This window comes from Dreissena polymorpha, chromosome 2, assembly GCF_020536995.1.
Source record: "Dreissena polymorpha isolate Duluth1 chromosome 2, UMN_Dpol_1.0, whole genome shotgun sequence".
Lineage (NCBI taxonomy): Eukaryota > Metazoa > Mollusca > Bivalvia > Myida > Dreissenidae > Dreissena > Dreissena polymorpha.
Window position 1 is genome coordinate 5,393,951 of NC_068356.1, and position 21,079 is coordinate 5,415,029.

At 33.8% G+C, this 21,079-nt stretch overlaps 2 protein-coding genes and 1 long non-coding RNA gene across 5 annotated transcripts in view; 2 read left to right on the forward strand and 1 right to left on the reverse strand.

Annotated features, from left to right (window-relative positions):
* Window positions 1-21,079, forward strand: part of LOC127865674 (uncharacterized) — a 323,557-nt gene that overhangs the window by 260,730 nt on the left and 41,748 nt on the right. The window lies entirely within an intron of this gene.
* LOC127865686 (sodium- and chloride-dependent glycine transporter 1-like) overlaps window positions 1-21,079 on the forward strand; it is a 70,218-nt gene that overhangs the window by 7,391 nt on the left and 41,748 nt on the right. The window contains exon 1 of one of the 3 annotated variants that reach the window (XM_052405621.1): window positions 13,953-14,035. The exons of 1 other annotated variant lie outside the window; for it this stretch is intronic. The gene's annotated coding sequence lies outside the window, so the exon portion shown is untranslated. Of the gene's footprint in view, window positions 1-13,952; window positions 14,036-21,079 lie in introns of those variants that run through there. One more of the 3 variants, XM_052405623.1, reaches the window with a different exon arrangement.
* LOC127865726 (uncharacterized) lies at window positions 2,179-13,844 on the reverse strand. The gene is made up of 5 exons (XR_008042750.1): window positions 13,695-13,844; window positions 7,797-7,933; window positions 6,699-6,830; window positions 6,244-6,369; window positions 2,179-4,926 (listed from the first exon to the last, which is right to left on the reverse strand). It is a non-coding gene; the product is annotated as an uncharacterized LOC127865726 (long non-coding RNA).

Below are 21,079 nucleotides of genomic sequence, written 5' to 3' on the forward strand. Positions count from 1 at the left end.
ACACATTAAGCATAGGCGGCTCAAATGGAGGGGAGCGGACGCGGCGTACGCCCCCCCCCCCCTAAAATCTTCAAAGTAAAGTCAAATCATTTGATGTTTCACACTTAGCTAGATCTAAATCACCTATGTAAACTCATTTTTATCCTCTTCTTCGTACTCAAAATTGCCCACTAATCACAGACAATCGCTAAAATGTTTTTACTTTATACTCTGTGTCGCCCGGCGTATAAACTATGCATATTTTTGGCATTATAAGAAGGTACTTTGATGAAAGTAAATAAGGCGTGACATGTCCGAAAAGTGGTTGACAAAGCCTTCAAAATCACTTTAATCGTGGGGCTTCCGGGAGGGGGGGGGGCTTCTGTTGAGTGTGCTTTAATGCTATTAATTGCATCAAATAACTAAGTTAATTAGATTGATGTACGTGCATGAAATCTCCGCGTGTTTTATTTTTTATATATTTTTTACCATTGTATAATTAATACCCCCACCCCCTCCAAAAAAGCATCCAGACAACGTCCACTTCATGCTTATACGGTACAATTCGGGTGAAACCAGGGATTGATGCCTATTTATCTGCGCCCAGTTAACGTTCACATGCGAATATATGGTCTTAATTGCATTATAGTGTAATAAAACCCAATAAATCTGCATCGTATGGCCTAATAAAACCCAATCAATCAGCATCGAGTGAATAAATTGAGTTTCTTTATACGGTATCAATTGAAACTGATCCACTTCTGTTTATCTGTGTCCATAGAATATGCACATGTTATTTTACGGATTTAATAGCGTTGAGGAACACATGAACCCATATTGGTATGCGTCTAGACAACGATCACATCGTGCTTATACATTGGGTTTTATAAATGAAGGACAAACAAACAATCTCATGTTCTTATCCCTTTACCTCTCACAAATGCACTTTGATGCATTTAAAGTCCTTTAGAAAATTAAATTAAACAAGATTTCTTTGAGAAATACAATGCCCCCCAGTAAGCAAAATATGAAGTTGCTATGTAGTTTATCTGGGTTGCCACCCACCTGATGAAATAAAATTCCCTGACTTTTCACTGACTTGTCCCTGACCAAATTTTGGTTTTTACTGACTAATTTCAGGACATATTCAGCCTCCTCCTCCCGATACAGCTGACCAAATCCACCCATTTAATGTTTCATTTATTCTTTAACATATAATATTTAACAACGTACAAAGCAGTACTACTTGTACACTAATCTATGCATGATGCAAGGCTATATAGTAAATAATAGTAGTAGTAGTAGTAGTAGTAGTAGTAGTAGTAGTAGTAGTAGTAGTAGTAGTAGTAGCAGTAGTAGTAGTAGTAGCAGTAGAAGTAGTAATAGCAGTAGTAGTCGTAGCAGTAGCAGTAGTAGAGTAGTAGTAGTAGTAGTATTACAATACCAATACTTAAGAATGATCAAATGGGAAAAGGTAACCTAGCACTGGCAGTAAATATGGGGCTCATTTACAGGTCAGATTTGGAATCTCTGCTGTAAAATGAGATTTTGAATGAATTAAAGGGAGGCAAATCTGTAATAAAAAGAACATGCATAAACCGTAGTTGTTTCCCTTGTTTGAACCATGCTAAATCCTTATAAATTTATAATGCCTATTTCCAGTAACTGTGACCTTCACCTGTGACCTTGACCTTTGACCTAGTGACCTCAAAATCAATAGGGGTCATCTGCGAGTCATGATCAATGTACCTATGAAGTTTCATGATCCTAGCCCCAAGCGTTCTTGAGTTATCATCCGGAAACCACCTGGTGGACGGACCGACCGACCTACCGACCGACCGACCGACATGAGCAAAGCAATATACCCCCTCTTCTTCGAAGGGGGGCATAATAAGTCCTTTCTTAACATATTCAAGTTTTAAATGCTTCATTTCCAATCCTTATGTACTGATGAGTAACAAACAGCATAAAACCTTAACAGACTGCGAGTTGCTGTTCTGGGTTTATGCTGGTTGCAAAATCAATTTTCACTTTGCTTCTTATGGGAGAAAGGGTTATACGGTCTATATTACATTTTAGAAGTTATACATTGTAATTACCTTATAATTGATGGATTGTTATTGTCAATGACTTTATGTTCTCTGATAATGTCATATCTTCCGTTTTAAGACAAAAATTGTTACAAACAAAAATGCTTAGAACAAGAACAACATTTATTCAGCAACAAAGCTTATACAAGCTCATAGCTTACATTATATATGGATTATACAATTTATTTATAAGTGATGGTAGAAGATAAAGAATGGACGATATTGTTATGAACTTGTTAACATGGTATGTTTATGAAGGGAATACATGATTTCATATAATATTGCAACTTTTTTAATTAATGACATTAACATGATAAAAAGGAGTACACCTTATTGGTAAATGTGCGTGATGCATATGGATCAATTGTTAGGCTATAAGACTAAATATATCTAATATGTATATCATTACATACATACATACATACATGGATGCATACATAAATATATACAACTTTATATGGTATTTCAATATGAACACACATCTATGAGATTTAACCATCCTTGGCCACATAAGTGCTGTTGAGTGCAGTCCTATGTTCGGTTAAATTTATTTGTTGCGAAAACCCGGACTAGACTTAAAAGGTTACAAATAAACAATAATTACAACTTTAAGTATTTTAAGATCATTTTTGAAGAGTGTCGCCATAACTAATGCGATAACGACGAATATGGTTAATTTCAAAACTATACACAGTTAACATCATACGTCTCCTAAAATGCAGATAAAATTGACGTTTTAACAACGCATTATTTACACGAACTTCATCTTTAATATTAACCGATTCAAGGTGAAATGGGAGAAATGGTGAAATGGTTTACACACAATCTATACATTGCTGCCATTCACGTCTGTGGCAAACCATCTCGTTTCAAGAAAATCATACCATAACATCGAATAAACTATGGTTATACGCAAATGCTAAAAAATGCATTGATTTTTAATCAAGAAAAAATATAAACTTGCAATAAAAGAGCGCAAATATGAACGCTTTTGTTTTGCAGACGAATTACAAAATATAGAAAAGGAGAGCGTATTAATAAAAGAAAGGCACAACATTAAATATATAAGGTTCATCAAACCCGATATTTTTGGTGTATTCTGCAGAATGCGTCTTAAATTAAAGAAGTTAAATCGAACCACTCAACCGTAGATGATATTTATATAAAAAAAAAAAACACTCGTTCGATGTGAAAGAAAGCCAAACATGAAAGTACTACGATCAAAGTGCGAATAAAAGTATAAATACATTTATAAATGTTAGCAAAACATGACATTTCTAAACGTTGGAAAATTAATAAATTAACAAAACAATAATAAAATCCCGGGAAAGCAACAACCTCCGGATGAGATTATCAAATGTTCAATAGTAAGACATTCAAAAGCAAACAATAACCATTGGTTTAATGAATTAATATTCTTGTCTTGGTGCGAAGGGAAAAAGTCATAGTTTAAAGAAATTGACGTAAATGATGCCAACAATTATAAACGCATACCTGTATAATTATGGATATTTTCACAGATTTTGGCATGTGTTGAAGTTTTAAAATAAAAATGATGAAATAAATAAAATAATGTAAAATGATAAATGTTTACATCGGAATTAAATAGCTCAATAATTAAACAAGAATAAAATCAAAGATAAAAAATTTATCCTTAACTAGTCTTAAACAACTGACCATTTGAGTAAAAGAATAGAACTTAAACAACTCGCCCATCTGTGATCGTATAGTAAGTAATATGTTTATGTTATAATTTATATCAGCAATCATCGTACTGTCACAAAATATGATGATAACAACAGAACTCGCCAAATTATTCCTTCGTAATGCTTTAAATTTTTAATGTGTTTAAATCATCAAAATATGCAAATACTGTAATATTGTAGAGCTTAGTAAATGTTCAGTATTACCGATTCCTCGCAAAAAAAAAACTACAACGAAAATTTTGAAATCTGAAAAAAAAATCAATTTCGTCAATTAACCAAAACGTGAAAAGATCCATTTAACAAAACAATGGTACAAATCTATTCACAAGAGGCAAATTAATATCAGACATCAGAATTTTAATATGCTCACTATTTACAACAAATGTAAATGATAAAGGAAAATTATGTCGCATGTTTCGTTTACAAAACAATGTATGACCTTAGCATCTTAGGCCGAAAAGTAATATATGAGAAAATTTAATAACACAATTTCTTAAATTTCGCTTAATGAGATGTATAACTCTGTCAAATGTTATGTATCATCCTCTTATCCATATTTATACTCATACCAAGTTTCAATGAAATCCGCCAAAGCACTTCCAAGATATGGCTCTGGACACAAAAAATTATTAAAATATTTTCGCAAACTTAATGATAAATCCGAAATGTTGTTTACATTTCGTGACGTCATTTGACGCTGCAATGATATTTCAGCAACATAACAAAATGCGATTGGTCAATCAAACGAAAATAAGCCAATGAAAATCCTTAAAAAGTATATTACACATGTTTAAGATAAAAATATTCGTAATGGTTATATTACAAGGGGAAGCAGGGTATGGCATGTGATAAATATATATCTGTATTGAAGTAACTGTTAATTACACACTAAGCACACTCACAAGCTGAACTAAGTTGTGTTGGTCATCATTGCTATCACAACCCTTCTTTGCTGCCTTATTCATGTGATATCTGATCACTTTTTTGTAGGGGCAAATCTCCTTTTAGTTCTTGATGGAGCAGGTGTTACATTCTTCATAACAAATGAGGTCAGATGGCGTTGCATTTCTTCAACATTTGCAAGGCCCTCTTCCACCACAAGTTCTTTAATTTTTGAGGCAACTGTCCATACGTTGCAACAGCCCAGCGTTCTGTTGAAGATTCAATAAGAAATTTGAATAGCAGCAATTAATATAAACATGCACTTTGCAAACATTATCACCCCAATGTACGATCATCTGCATTTTAATACAGATCTTCAAGCTAATATAAATACATTATTATAAAGAGGTGTCAAATAAAAAGATGTAGATGTCTCAGTGTCTGACAGACAGTGTGACCCCAGAGTGCGTTGTTGTTGATTAGTTAAGATAATCAGTAAAATTTGAATCTTACATTAACAAGAGCTTGTTAACAGACAAAATAGCAGCCCCCTAGTGGATATTTGCTGCATTGTATTTAAATAACCATAGCAATCAGCAATTTGAACCATATTAAAGAAACTGACATGAAGTGCATATTCCCAATACGGCCATTTATGCCCTCCAAACTTTATCAACTTTGCTTACGTACTTTTTGAGTCAGCACGCTTTTAGTTTCCAATCATTTCTTTAAACTCAGCAACAATAATTTGCGCAGGAGGCAAAAAAAAAATGAAGGAAATTGTACATTCAACTTTTTGTCCCTCTTTCAACATACCAAATTTCATCAACCTAGGTAATTTACTAGTTGACATATTGCAATATGCTGATTGCGAAGATGGACATACACACACACAAACGGAATGACAACTGCAAGTTCAATATACCTATGCCTTTCGGCAGGGAATAATAAAGAAATTATAATGGAAACCAGGGCATAATCTTTATGTCCTTCTTCTCCTCATTATTTCGTTATTATTATCTTAATTATTGCAAAACTTTGACTTCTTAAGAAAGTCTTTAAACAGTCATTTTTAATAAAAGTCCATATAAATCATTCGACCACTGGCGTGTGGCTACCTTCGATACCAGGAGCATGCTTTTAACAATCTTTAGTTTTATTATTTGATGTCAAATAACAACTATCAAAACTCAAGCATTTAGAGAAAATTAATTGTAAGTTATTTTATTATACACATCATCTTTTAAGGAAAGATCTAGGATAATGTAAAGGTACAGAGTGCTGCCAAACAAATCAGATTTAAAGCTGGAGCAGTCTGATGACATTTTTAAATATTCTGCGTAATCCTATTCATCTTTTAGTATACACTGGTAAAAATAGCTATTAAGCAAAGTCTTTAGATTTGGTTTACAACATTTGCAAAAAATCAAATTCAAAAGATTTTTACATTTTTTTTTAAGTTATTACGTGCCAGGTAAACAAGAAATCCCCATGATGGGGCAATTGTTGACAATTTTGTTCGCATGTTACAGCAAATGAATCAACAGAAATTTAACTTTACAGAGTGTTACTTTACATATCAGTACCTCTCCACTTGTATGGTACTTGTGTTCGATGTTAGGAAACACCACCATTATCTTCATGATGCTTTTACTCAGATCACTCCTCACATTAGAAGCAGCCATTTTTTTGTCCAGCTCGCTTGATGAACCCTTGTATTAAATGACATTATGTTGACAACCTAAACAGTGCTTAAAACCAACAATAGCAAAAAATGATTGGATGAAGATGTTTAATTTAATTGTCATCATATTTTGCTTATCACACTTTTACAGAGGTAAAAACAATAAAAATGAGGCAAACACAATACAAATGTACATTTTGTATGAATCAGAAGAAATTGATGATAAAACCAGTGGATTTTGAGCATTGGTGCAATAGTAAGGTTTCTTAAGTGTTATGATTGCAATAAAACAATGTAATGTACAGTAATTGTCCTGCTTGTGGGTAAATTAAATAAAAGAAAAACAACACATCCAACCTCTTCAGGGGTGAATATCAACACTTCCTTCAGAATGATAGAAGCAGGACAGTCCAATTTTTTGGAGAGCTGCACTGCATGCCTTGTTTTCTATTTAGCATATGAATGTCGCTCACTGCTAACTGTCTTTGTCTGAAAAGTATGTTAATATCTTTACAACTTTATGAACATGAAAATGCATATTTTATCTGATATCACACAGTGTTGAGTTTTGACAACTATTTGGACCAAATTTGTTTAAGAACAGATACTGTAAGTCTAATTTCATCATAATATTAGTCAGTATAAAACAAAAGGGTAAACGTTTTACTCTTCATGGAATGATCTGATCAATGTTGGCATTTTACCAAGTCCAAAGAAATAAATCTTATATTTTTATCTGAGCATTCATCAAGACAATAAGAACAAAAATTTTTGTTTTGCACTGAAATCAACACCATTTTAAGAACATTTTTAAAATCCTGTGTCCATCATTACATGTACATTGTTTATTTTTGCATTAAATGGCTTACAGGATGCGCTACATTGATGTTTCAAAGTTTATATATAAAAGATTCTTGTACATTTAGCTGATTCATCTGGATCCTATTTTTTAACAAAATTGTTATTAAATACAATGCTTTCCAATTCAGTAAAGACTGATTTATATGAGACATTGCTATTGTATTGTTTATGAAAATAAAGATTCTGCATACTAACAAGGTGCTCAGGTAAGCTAACAAGAGCACCGCATAAAAGGTGCCACGCTCGGCTGCGGGTGCAGTTTTGAATACATGAAAGCTTGTCAGATTTTTTTTTGTTTTTTTTAAGAGGTCACAGTGACCTTGACCTTTGACATAGTAACCTTAAAATGCGTGTGACATGTAGAACTCATCAAGGTGCAGCTACATATGAAGTTTCAAAGTTGTAGGTTGAAGCACTTTGATTTTAGAGCCAATGACAAAATGTTAAGGTTTTAGCATGACGCGGATGGCCAATGACACGACGACTGACACGACAAGCTGGCTATGACAATACCTCGGGTTTTCTTCGAAAACAGCCGAGCTAAAAATCAATGACAAGCATGGAGGGGAAGGTTACCATTTTTCTGTCCAATACCTTCTCCTTTTCCAGTTTTCTCTTCTTATTCTTGTCTGTACCATGGTGGCATTTCAGAACCTGATGTCCAAGGCTCACATACATATAAGGGTTCACCCCATGGACCCAACAAACCTTATGGGAGGATGAAGTAAAAACTGAAATTATTCATCAAAACAGATTTCTTTTTTCTGCTTATGTATACACTTTATTTAAAAAAACACAAAAAATTGAAATTAAACAAAAAAAAATCATATCATGAATTCATTCATTTAATAGGAACAAGAGATGTGTTTGTCAGAAACACAATGCCCCCTATTGCGCCGCTTGATTTTTGTTTTACCTTAGACCTGGAAGGATGACCTTGACCTTTCACCACTCAAAATGTGCAGCTCCACGAGATACACGTGCATGCCAAATATCAAGTTGCTATGTTCAATATTTCAAAAGTTAATATTTCAAAAGTTATCGCAAGGTTACCAAGGTTAAAGTTTTGGGACAGAATGACAGACAGACAGGCCAAAAACAATATACCCCCAATCATTCGAACTGGGGGCATTACAATAGTTGATAAAGGTACATAGAATCACATTGTTCTTAAAAAAAGAGAAAGTACAAATGTTTTCACCTTCATAAGTCTTCATTTTAAAACTTTTTTGATTTTTGAAAGACAATTAATAAGGAATTTTGTGACAGGATATGGGAATGAACAATACTTTATCAATTGGGGAAAAATTCTTTCATTTTTTTAAGTCAAAATATTAATGCAAGTAAAAAGCTATCTGTGAGGCATGCTTTTTTCTTTTTACTCGTTGTGATAAATATTCAGGCCACATAAAAGCTAAATAGATTTGATAACATCTTTACAAACTAATTGTATAAAAATAATTAATACCATAGTCCAGAGCTCCAGATAAAAATAAGGTCAAATTCTTATTTACTCCCTATTTTAAAAATTAATTCTTATTTTACCTCCTATTAATAAAATTATTTCTTAACAATATATTAGCACATTTTTTTTTATTCATTGTTTTTGACACATTAACAATTCAACATTTTGGTTTATAGTCTTGGAAAAGCCTGGCTTTCCTTCTCCGTTTCTTGCTGATTGAAAGAACATGCAGCATGGACTTTTGACACTGAAATGGCTTTGTTTTGCCTTCCACGCTTCGATACACCGCTTCGGTCGGCCATTTTGATTTTTTATGTAAAACGGTCACTGACACTTCGGCTAAGGTCATAATGGCCTTTTGGTCCCCGTTAATGTCATATCAAAAACTATATTTAACATTTAATTTTAATTACATGTTGAATGGGTATACAGTATGTTACTTGTGTATAAAAATTACGATAAGTGTAATTACAAGAGTTCCGCGGTCGGAGATGACCGCATTGAAGCCGGATTTTTGATTTAAATGACAGGAAAGTACCTTTCGTGTTTTTGTCAATGCAATACCTTGACCTTCAAATGAATGACATTGAAATGAATGACCTTGAAATGACCAGTGGTCATCTAAGTGTGCTTGCAAACCTTTACGTCAAGTTTGAGATTCTAGGTCCAAGCATACCAAAGTTATAACAATTTTAACATTTTAACATTGAAGGTCACAGTGACCTTGACCTTCAAATGAATGACATTGAAATGAGCAGTGGTGATCTTCTAGTACTGGCCAACCTTTATGTCAAGTTTGAAGACTCTAGGTACAAGCATACCAAAGTTATAACATGGAATAAAAACTTAAACATTTTTACCTACCAAAGTTATAAGAACTTTAACATTTTTACATTCAAGGTCACAGTGACCTTGACCTTAGAATGAATGACCTTGAAATGACCAGTGGTCATCTAAGTGTGCTTGCAAACCTTCATGTCAAGTTTGAAGACTCTATGTCCAAGCATACCAAAGTTATAACAATTTTAACATTTTAACATTTAAGGTCACAGTGACCTTGACCTTCAAATGAATGACATTGAAATGACCAGTGGTCATCTTCTAGTACTGGCCAATCTTTATTTCAAGTTTGAAGACTCTAGGTACAAGCATACCAAAGTTATAACATGAAATAAGAACTTTAACATTTTTACATTCAAGGTCACAGTGACCTTGACCTTCAAATGAATGACCTTGAAATGTCCAGTGGTTACTTACTAGTTCTGGCCAACCTTCATGTCAAGTTTCAAGACTCTAGGTCCAAGCATACCAAAGTTATAACAACTTTAACATTTTTACATTCAAGGTCACAGTGACCTTGACCTTCAAATGAATGACCTTGAAATGTCCAGTGGTTACTTACTAGTTCTGGCCAACCTTCATGTCAAGTTTCAAGACTCTAGGTCCAAGCATACCAAAGTTATAACAACTTTAACATTTTTATATTGAAGGTCACAGTGACCTTCACCTTCAAATGAATGACCTTGAAATGACCAGTGGTCATCTGTTAATCCTGGCCAACCTTCATGTCAAGTTTGAAGACTCTAGGTCCAAGCATACCAAAGTTATACCATGAAATAAGAACTTTAACATTTTTACATTCAAGGTCACAGTGACCTTGACCTTCAAATGAATGACCTTGAAATGACCAGTGGTTACTAACTAGTTATGGCCAACCTTCATGTCAAGTTTCAAGACTCTAGGTCCAAGCATACCAAAGTTATAACAACTTTAACATTTTTTATATTGAAGGTCACAGTGACCTTGACCTTCAAATGAATGACCTTGAAATGACCAGTGGTCATCTGTTAATCCTGGCCAACCTTCATGTCAAGTTTGAAGACTCTAGGTCCAAGCATACCAAAGTTATACCATGAAATAAGAACTTTAACATTTTCGAGCACGCCGCCCGCCCGCCCGCCCGCCCCCCCGCCCGCCCGCCCGCCCGACAACATCAATCTATAAGCCGAGATTTTTTCGAAAAAAATCCGGCTAAAAAAGGTACAATAAACAGCAATGACACGCCTGCAATAGGAGGTTTTTGTGTGACGTCACAAGAGGGGTTTTCCGTTACTAAAAATAGATTGGCTGTCAACTTCTCGATCGCGGCCAATTACATTGTATCAGAGTAAAGTTTGTCGGAAGACTTAATACTTACAATGTCACAAAACAAAACTATCAATACCCGTATTCTTTTTTTAAGTTAGACTTTAATAAATGATATTCCAAAAATAATAAAACATATAATAATTTGAATAATACTATAAGTGGTGTGGATGCGATAGTGTTATTTTTCATCAGCAATTAAAATTTAGTGTAAGGGGTGCATTGAATGTTATAAAACAAAGCTTTAAAATAGCTCAATACATTTCAATATTGAAATGTAGTTTTAATTTTATTTTACATTGAATGAATTTTCGTTTCGTTTGCATTGAATGAAAATATTAATAAATTTAAGCATTCAAATTGAACAAAAAACACCTGCATATTTTGCAAATTGAAATGTCTTTGCATGTACATGTATATTGAAAACTCTTCTGTAGTGATACTGAGCGATACAAATCTAGCATTTTATGATACCATAAATCTACACATTTAATTTATTTTACGCAAGTATTTTATATCCCTAAGATGACCAAACGCGATTGCTTGTTTTCATAATGATGTTTCGAACACTGCCGTAACGCACGATCTTTACACATTATAGCAGAGTTTACATTTGCTTAACCCGTTAAATACGTTAATTGTGTAGCAGTAAACTTGTACAATATTTTAAATGTATAGTTATTAAACACTTTATTGTTATGTTAACACTGGTTAATTTATATATACTTAATAGTTCCTAGCTGTTAATCCATGTCGGACAAATGTCTATTTTTTTTTAATATGTTCAAATATTTTATTAAAGCAACTGTTAAGTTTTTTACTTAATATGTCAAGAGTTGACATGGAGGTATCATAAATTGTGTTTAATGACCAGACACATGTGGTTTATGCAGAGACCTCATACAGAGTCATACAAGCATAGGTCCCTGGGTTTATGACACACTGTTTTCTTAGTAATTGTCTGGACAGTATCCGATCATATCGAGATAATCGGTTTGTGATAAACAAAGGGGCAATAAAACACTGGGTTAAAAAGGCTGAAACAAAGTGTGAACAATTAAATAAATAAAAACATTTACATTTATCAAGAGGATTTAGTTAATCTTTAACAAGGTAAGTTTTTACAGACAAATAGGTTCAAATCAGTTTCTATATGTTGATTACATAAAATCAATCAATTTGTTGTTTGTTTTCGTCCTTATTTGTGTTCGTTCATTGGATTCAATTTAATCTGAAAGAATTTCAATTTCTGAGTATTTTTTGTTCTTTAAAAGGGTCGCGAATATGATTGTTACCGTATCACGATGCGGTTCATCAAATGCAAACAATAGCAGAATGGCCGCAGTTTTGACGGCCAAAATTTGAGCATGCGCAAACATGACGTCATTATCGGAATCCCCAAAACCTCCTATACTGAGAGAACAGAATCGAGACCGTTTGGCCTTTCGACCGTTCTTAGGTGTGGCTCTTCCTCACAGCAAACGCTTGAGTGACGTTGACTTAAAGTTGTAGTTTTAATTGAGCGCCTAGACGATTAAGAACCGGGATGAAATGTTAACCGTATTATAATTTGCTACTGGAAGTTTTACGCACGTTCGAAGATTTTGAATTCGTGTTTTATTTTTTCAATGCGTAACTTTACGCAAGGATTCTCAATCTAAATCGTTATTTAAGAAATTTAATTCGTGTTTACGCCTTTACGCATGTTATCTGGAGCACTGACCATAGTGTATTGCAAACATTTCATCATTTAAGAAATATATGAGTGTGGCAGAATTTATAGGTGCCAGTGTAAATTTAGTATTAATTTAGTAAATGGTGAATAAAAAATAATAACATAAAAAAATAAACTTCACAATTTTTTTAATATTTTGCTCTAACATGGCTCATCTTGAAGGACATACGCTTTTTGGTACAAATTTAAGTGATTAACATAGTAATCAAATACTGAGAAAACAATGCTTAATGCCCCTGTGTTGCCATGGCTGTGAATACATGGCTATCATCACCTGGGTATAAATATCCATGCATCCAGAACAGTATTTACAGATTGCACTGCTGTTACTTAATAATAAATAAATGAAAATAAAGTGCATGCAGAACAATGTACGCTGAATTGCTAACAGTTGATACCGTTATTTTCCATTAGAAGTTTACTGTGTTTATTTAAAAAGCACTGGAATGATAATTTGTTAAATAATCAGAGCTCGATCCAATGTATTCAAAATGACAATAATGGAAGGTAATTGTATTTCTCTTCAACTTATAATTGATAATATTTGACAACAATTTCATTAATAATATTCACTCTAGTCAAGGTCTACAAAACGGTAGTGTCAATATTGTAAGGAAAACAAAAATGGAAATGCCGAATTTTTTGGTTCTATAACCGATTATTTAACGAATATACTATCAATTTCATGTTTTTAAATTTGTGCTTTTGCATTGTTAAAACAATTAAATAAAAGTATCTTGTCTTCATTGCGATTTCTCGTGTGAAGATTGGCAGGCGACATCTTGAAAACTTTGACAAACATGCGGTAGCAGTTTCTTTACAACAAAATTTTTGTTTCCAAACCATGTTGCCAAATTGTCCTTACAATACTGACTCGACGAAGGTCTACAAAACGGTCGTGTCAATGGTCCAAGGAAAACAAAATGGAAAGCTAAATTTGTTTCTTTCAAACCAACTATTTTTTAAAGATTAACATGTCTCTCTTTTCTCTTTTCATTAAAATATGTATGAGTTTCTTTCAAACGCCAGCTGGTTACAACCACAACAATCAATTAAACTTTGAAGAATAATTAATTTATGCTTCTTTCAACAGAAATCATTACGTTTAGACATATGATATATGAAAAAAATAATAAAATGAATTTACCTGAATTACCAAAGTTTTTTGTGCTGTAACCAATTACTGTATGTAGGTTATTCGTATCAATTTCATTTCTTTTTATGTAAGCTTTTGCATCGTCAAAACAATAAAATAACATTATTTTGTCTTCGTTGCGATTTCTCGCGTGGAGATTTACAGACGCCATCTTGAAAACTACGACCAACTTTCGGTATCAGTCTCTTTACGGCAATTTTTTTGTTTCCTTACATCGTTGCCAAATTGCCCATACGATACTGACTCGACGGCATAAAGATTGTTATTATTGATTGTGTCAATTGTTTCTGTTGTATGGTAATTTGCATCGCATATTTGGTGCCGCAATGTAGGTAAGATAATTTTTATGTATTAATAAATATTTTATATTCTAAAAGTTTACTAATTCGCTAATAGGAGTGAATGCTTGCAGATTGTTTTTATTGTTATCTAATTTCTACCTCTTAAATTTTACCGGTACCCAAATTTTACTTATCGTTATCCTCCGATTGCCGTGTATCGAGCGGTTATGGAAACAAATAAAATGATTTCTGAATTAATACAAAACAATGCTGCATTAAATGATTTACTTTTGAAGATTATTTTACTCCTGTTGTATCCTTGTCAAAATTGTTTATTAACAGCGTGTTACCACGCAAAGGCAATAGTTCCATATACATGTACACCAGCAAATTGCATCCACTACACACGGTGTTTACCTGGTATCGAGACGTCACATCCAAAAGCAAGAGTACAGTCAAGTTACCATTACCTGATCATTACCCATAGCGGATCACTTTGATGTTCAAGACTACGTATCGCGATAAATAGTTGACATTTTTAGATAATTTTAGCTTGGCGTTTTCAGAGAAAACCCGAGGTATTGTCATAGCCAGCTCGTCGTCCGCCATCTGACATATGCCGTCCTGGTGATGTTAAAACCTTAAAATTGGCTCTAAAATCAGAGTGCTTCCACCTACAACTTTGAAACTTCATATGTAGATGCACCTTGATGAGTTCTACACGCCACACCCATTTTGGGGTCACTAGGTCAAAGGTCAAGGCAACTGTGACAGTGCTCCAGCTAGACCTAAATCGAAGGGCGCCCCGCCCTGCCCTCCCGAACCTCCGCCCTGCCCCCCCCCGAAGTCCTGCCCTGCTCCCCCCCCTCTCAAAAAAAATTTTTTTTTTTTCTTTTTACATATGATAATTCATAAATCTCTTATTTCATTGTAATTATTTTACTCCTCATTGTAGACATTATATTTGAATGGTTTAATAATAATGGGAATAATACAATTATTTATAACATATAACAGAAGCATCAAAGTTCAGGATTATTCCTGAAATCAGGATTTTGGCCCGTAAGGATCAATTTTGATATTGATATAAATCAGAGGATTTTTTTCTGTAATTTTAAGATTATTGTCACAAAATGTCGTCTTAAACACAAATTATTTTACTTTGACATATTGTTTACAAAGTTATATACAATAGTAAACAAAGTTACATGAATTATTAACCCTTTTTTGCTCTGGTCCCAAAACGATAGGCTTATTTTCAGGATTTTAGATTTTGGCTAATTGACACCCCTGATATAAATTAACATGCAATAGGAAGCATTCCAGAAACACCCGCGCGCTTGAAGGTGCCCTTTTCACAAAATTCTGTGCGTCGAAAGTGCCCTTTTCACAAAATTTTGCGCGTCGAAAGTGCCCTTTTGACAAAAAAGCCCGCCTTGCCCTTTTCAAATCCAAGCTGGAGCACTGCTGTGACCTTTAGAGAAAATAAAAATCTGACAAGCTTTCATTCATTCAAAACTGCACCCGTAGCGAAGCGTGGCACCCTTTATGCGGTGCTCTTGTTTTGCACACAGCATCTTCAAGTTCTGTTCTTAAAAACGCATTGATTGAGAATTGAGTTGTAATCAGAGCCACTCTTTGTCAAACATTTCAGTATGTTTTGCTGACATGTATATACCACTTTGTTGAATTCCGTCTCGTATCCAAATCGAGGTTGAACATTATTTGCGGCCGCATGCTATAACTCTGTTGAAAAGTAAGAAGTTTATGCGTTAGTTTAAAGGCCATTCAGTAGTCTTTCTGCCAGCAAAATTCTATTTCAGTTTTGATTCTTGTTTAAGATTTGTAACACCTTAAATGAAATTAAGAATTAGGGCAATAACGGATCAAGTGTGATAATATGCGTATTGGTAATATATTTTATTAAAATATATGCAAATCTTGTTGATTCTTTAAATAAATGATCTCAATCTTAATGTTTTATTTATGTTCCATGTTCAATATCGATGATTAGATATGATTCAAACAATTTACATGTACATGGTTTATAAGATGCCCATATCTTTACGATCTATTTAGGATTTTCAACAGATTATTCACACAAGAACGTCATGCGTAAAGCGTAGATACACAATAACATAAATAAAACAATTAATAACAAAAAAAGAATATAATTTATAACTGGCAATGTTACTCGCCATACTCGGTCATTGTAAACAACACAGTTCATGTATCAACAGTTCAAATAGCATGTTAGATGCCCTCCTGAATGGTTTTGATCACGTGATCCGTTATGGCTACAACTGATCCGTTAATGCATGAATTTTGAGGCGAAAAAAAGGGTATCACAAATGCATTTTGCCTGCGCTTAAAAATTATAAGACTCCGCTGAAATAGTAAGCAAAGTTAATATTTAAGCCAACTGGTGTAAAAGAAGTCTCAAAACATGTATTGCTTTTCACAAAAACAATATATTACGCTACTGATCCGGTAATGCAGGGCCCTCACACTACTTTAGGGGAAGGGGTCCGCAGCCCTTAGGAGGGGGAATTTTCGCGGCGTTTCCCTATTTTTTTACTTACTCTCTCATTATTTCATTTGTACATGTTTGCACTATATTCATTGCATTTTTCATAATTTAGTATGTTTGAAAAGATTAAATTGAAATAGAATTGAGATATAATAATTATGAGACGCATCTTTCTATTTAAAAAAAAAAAAAAAAATTATATATTTTTTTTTTAGGGGGAATTTTTCCCCCCAAAAGGGGAAAAAAGTATACTTTTCAGGTGGGGGACTGCCGCCAAAATTCGGCGGCAGATTTGATAGATTGAGGGCCCTGTAATGGTAACTTGACTGTACTCAATTGCAATAGGCATAAGGCAAACAAAACTTCGAAGTTTGAATTGCTGAAGATATTTTTACAAACTGAAACAGTAATTTAACTTCTTTTAAACTTTTATTTACATATTAACAAGTTTCTGTTTCATCGGCCAATATTCATTTGAGCAATATTTCTCACAACTTTCTTCAAAAGTGCTCAAGAATTGCAAAAACACAAACATTCTCAATGTGTTCAAATAAAATTCATGCATATATGTCAGTTACTATTACAAGATTTGAGCATAAGCATCCAATCAGGACGAGGTTTACCCACAGAACATGTGTTTATCGTCATGGTCACACATTTTCGGGATGTGCATGCACAGATTGTTCCATGCAACTATATCTGAGAATCTGGAAAAGTAAAAGAATTGTCTTTAAAATATATCAATAACATGAAAGTGTTGTGTTAACAACTTAACATTAGCGCAGTCGTCTGCCTCACTTTGCAATTTATGTGGAAATTTAATAAAGAGTACCAACAACATTGGATGAAAGAGCGATACATTTGTTTTATTTCAGTTGAGGTAATATTTTGAAATGCAATTATACTTGTTGTTTTTTTCATTTAAGTCATGTGTCTGTATTTATTTTCAAGTGTAGTAATGTACATGTAATTAGTGCAACAGAACACTGGGAGCGCATCCGTGTTACGTCATCACGAGAGCTGAGTTCTTAATGTAAACAAAGTTATCTAAATTAGGCTAAGCTCAATATAAGGGAATCATACCATACATTTTTTCTGTTTAATCAGTTATCAGGTTAGCGAAAGTTGTGATGATGATTTCCTTTAGTTATAAAATTTAGAAATTTACTATTGTAGTGATTTTTGTAGTATTTATTACAGTTCTGGGAGCAGTGTCCATTCTAGAACGCGCGATTCACGCTAATTTTGCAAAGATAACGCACATTTCCAGCATTTGTGCAAGAAAATTTGCGCGCTCGTTATCCATGAGTACATTTTGTATTTTTATTTAAGATGATTAGATCAAGATTAAAGATTATTTGTGTTTTATTGAATGCAGCGTCGTGTTTACGTCGTGTTGAGACAAACTTTCTTTTAATGTCAAAACAGCTGGCCAAACATCCAAAAATCAGGTCCGTCGAACCCAGATTGGAATGTATTGCATGTTATTCATTGAATATCATAATGTGGCTGAACAAGCTGTATGATATGATTTCACTTTATAATGAAAGCGGTTTATTTCATTGGAATATACTGAAATAAGGTTAAAAATTCATCTGTTGGAGATGGGGGGGGTGCTGAAAACTGGCAGGAATATCCTGAAAAAGAGGCAGGATAACATTTTTCGCCAATCGTAAACCTTGCACATTATATGTGACATAATATGCTGTTATTGCTTAAGTAATTTGAACTCAATAATCCATTCTTCATGTATTCTAAATCTTCAAAGGCAACTAAGAACATTTTTTTTTATGTAATTACAAGAACATATGAAAAAGAAAGGGACAATCTGTTTGGAAAATAGAGCATACAAATAAAGCAGAATGCTTAAAATATGTGGAGGGCCACATATTTTAAAAGTGTGGGGCGTAAAGTGGAAAAAGGCGTCCCCTGGCATTCTGCTTGATCTATTTCCCTACATTACACATGTTATTAAACAAGATGTATAACATCATCATAAAAACACCACACTGTTATAAAGAAATTGTTATAGACGAGTTTCTTGAAATTGATGAATTGTGATGGATGCAGTGATGCAATCAATTAACTGGATTGTTTTCTTAACTACTGTGCACATTTTATGTACACATGTACATGGGTTGAGATTAATTTAGCATACAAACCATTTATCTGTTTACAATAATTGTGAGATAGAATCATGAGATGCATTAGTTTTTCTTAACGACTCAGCCTTCTAAATGATTATGTATGAAAGTTGTAAATAGCCCATGCACTGTCAAATTGTTGGACAATGTTAAATTACTTTATTTGATACTGGACCTTTTTTGCCATAGGGCAAGTGATAGATCTTCTATTCATGCACGGTACATGTTTTTACACTTGTCCAACTCTGTTGATGCCTGGAGTGTGTCAGTGAGTGAATATGCAGGATGACCTCATTAATTATTGTTTACAAATTAGACAATTAATGGTGAAAATTGTTAAGACATTTTGGTGTGAGTTTGGTGTGGCAAATGCTTTCATTGAGTCAAACTTATAATTTTCTGTGGTGTCATGAAATTGTTGATAATACAACTACCGGGGTAATTTACTTTTTGTTCACATTTGTCAGTCCCTAATATTGTGGAATATTGAAATTAACCCTCCCTTACTGACAGACCTTCTATACTGGGTAGATGTCCTAGTGGACAAATCTGTAACACCTGTTGGTAGCTGAACAGAGATTTAGGTGATGAGATCTTAACATTTTTCAATGATCAGTTGTACATTGTACTTTTATTTTATGTTGAGTATTTTGTGTCCAAGGTCATTGGAAAGCCTGAGGAATTCCAAGATTATATTCATGGCAATACCAGAACTTCCAAAATTACAGTCATGGAAGTTCCATGACTTCCAAAATTACCGTCAAGGAAGTTCCAGAATGTCACAAATTACAGTTACGGAAGTTGCAGGACTTCCAAAATTACAGTCATGGAAGTTGCAGGACTTCCAAAATTACAGTCAAGGAAGTTCCAGGACTTCCAAAATTACAGTGAAGGAAGTTCCAGGACTTCCAAAATTACAGTGAAGGAAGTTCCAGGACTTCCAAAATAACAGTCACCATGGATGTTCCAGGACTTCCAAAATTACAGTCATGGAAGTTCCAAGACTTCCAAAATTACAGCCATGGAAGTTCCAGGACTTCCAAAATTACAGTCATGGAAGTTCCAGTACTTACAAAATTACATAAATGGAAGTTCCAGGACTTCCAAAATCTGTCTATTTGTCGGTCACACTTTGCGTTAAGGTTTCGAAAAATGCTACTAATTTCTATGTCGCTTCAGATGTAACATTCATATTTGGTATGCATGTGTACATTGTATATGGACAAGGCCTTTCCATACGCACACAAACTTTGACCCCTTTGACCTTGACCTTGAACTTAGGGTCCGCGTTTAGGTTTCGAAAAATGGGTTTAGGTTTCGAAAAATGCTCATAATTTCTATCAAAGAGTTTTTTTGGGGGCATATGTCATCCTAAAGAGACGGCTCTTGTTTAAATAAGCTATTTGCCCAAACAGATTACCGGCTTTTGAAATTGTATCGCCTGGCGTAAAAATTAGTCGCCTTAGGTGAGCTGGCAACTGTTATTTACCATCCCTGATATTTACTAAGGTTAACTTATATAGCTGGATAGGAGATGAACACAATGTTGCGAACTAAAAAAATTGTGTTTGGGGGGAACCTTCAATTGGGAAGTTTTTGGTACCATTTGGGAAAAATGCACACTTTTTTCCATTTTGAATGTAGCCAAAAAATGGACTTGATTTTGTTAAAAATGCAAAATGTATTGATAATATGCAAAAAAAATGTTTGCAAGTTAAATACAGGGTGTTGCGAATTTTATCTTTTATATATTGGGTAAATTTAACTTGTTAATTAAGTGTGTCAAGTAATTTTATCACTGCCACCTTAAACGCGAAATTTATAAAATAAATCAACAATTTGATGATACACATTTTATACATTTGCCTCTGTTCACAGCACCCACAACAAGAATCTTGGTCAAATATTTGCTTTGTATCCAAGAAGGAAATAATAATTAATAAATATGCACATCTGACCCACATACATGTTTCTAATTTAGCCCAGACAGTATGGCTCTGACATAAGGCTGAGTTGAATTATTCAGCTCATCTGGATACATACGGCATATGTTTATTTCTATAGTTGCTTATGAACAACTGTAGAAATAAAATACATGATATTTATGTGAAATGATGCCAATCTTACATCAAATCTTACATAAAATATGAGTTTTGGACAAAAAAAATCATACTTGCCCTCTGTAAATGGGAGCATTGTGCACTCGGTAAGCTGCTGAAAGTCTGCGATCCTTTTTCGTTTATTCTCTCTGTATCTGATGTTTTGTACTTATGTGAGCTCATAAGAAATACATTGCAATACTGGGCTATAAATGCTTTTTGCAAATGTCAACAAATGAGAAAAGAATTTACAAGTGGCAGTAAACTTTTAAAATTTGCGGAAGAGGTTGGCAAAAACTTTTATAACTTCTTTCAGACTCAC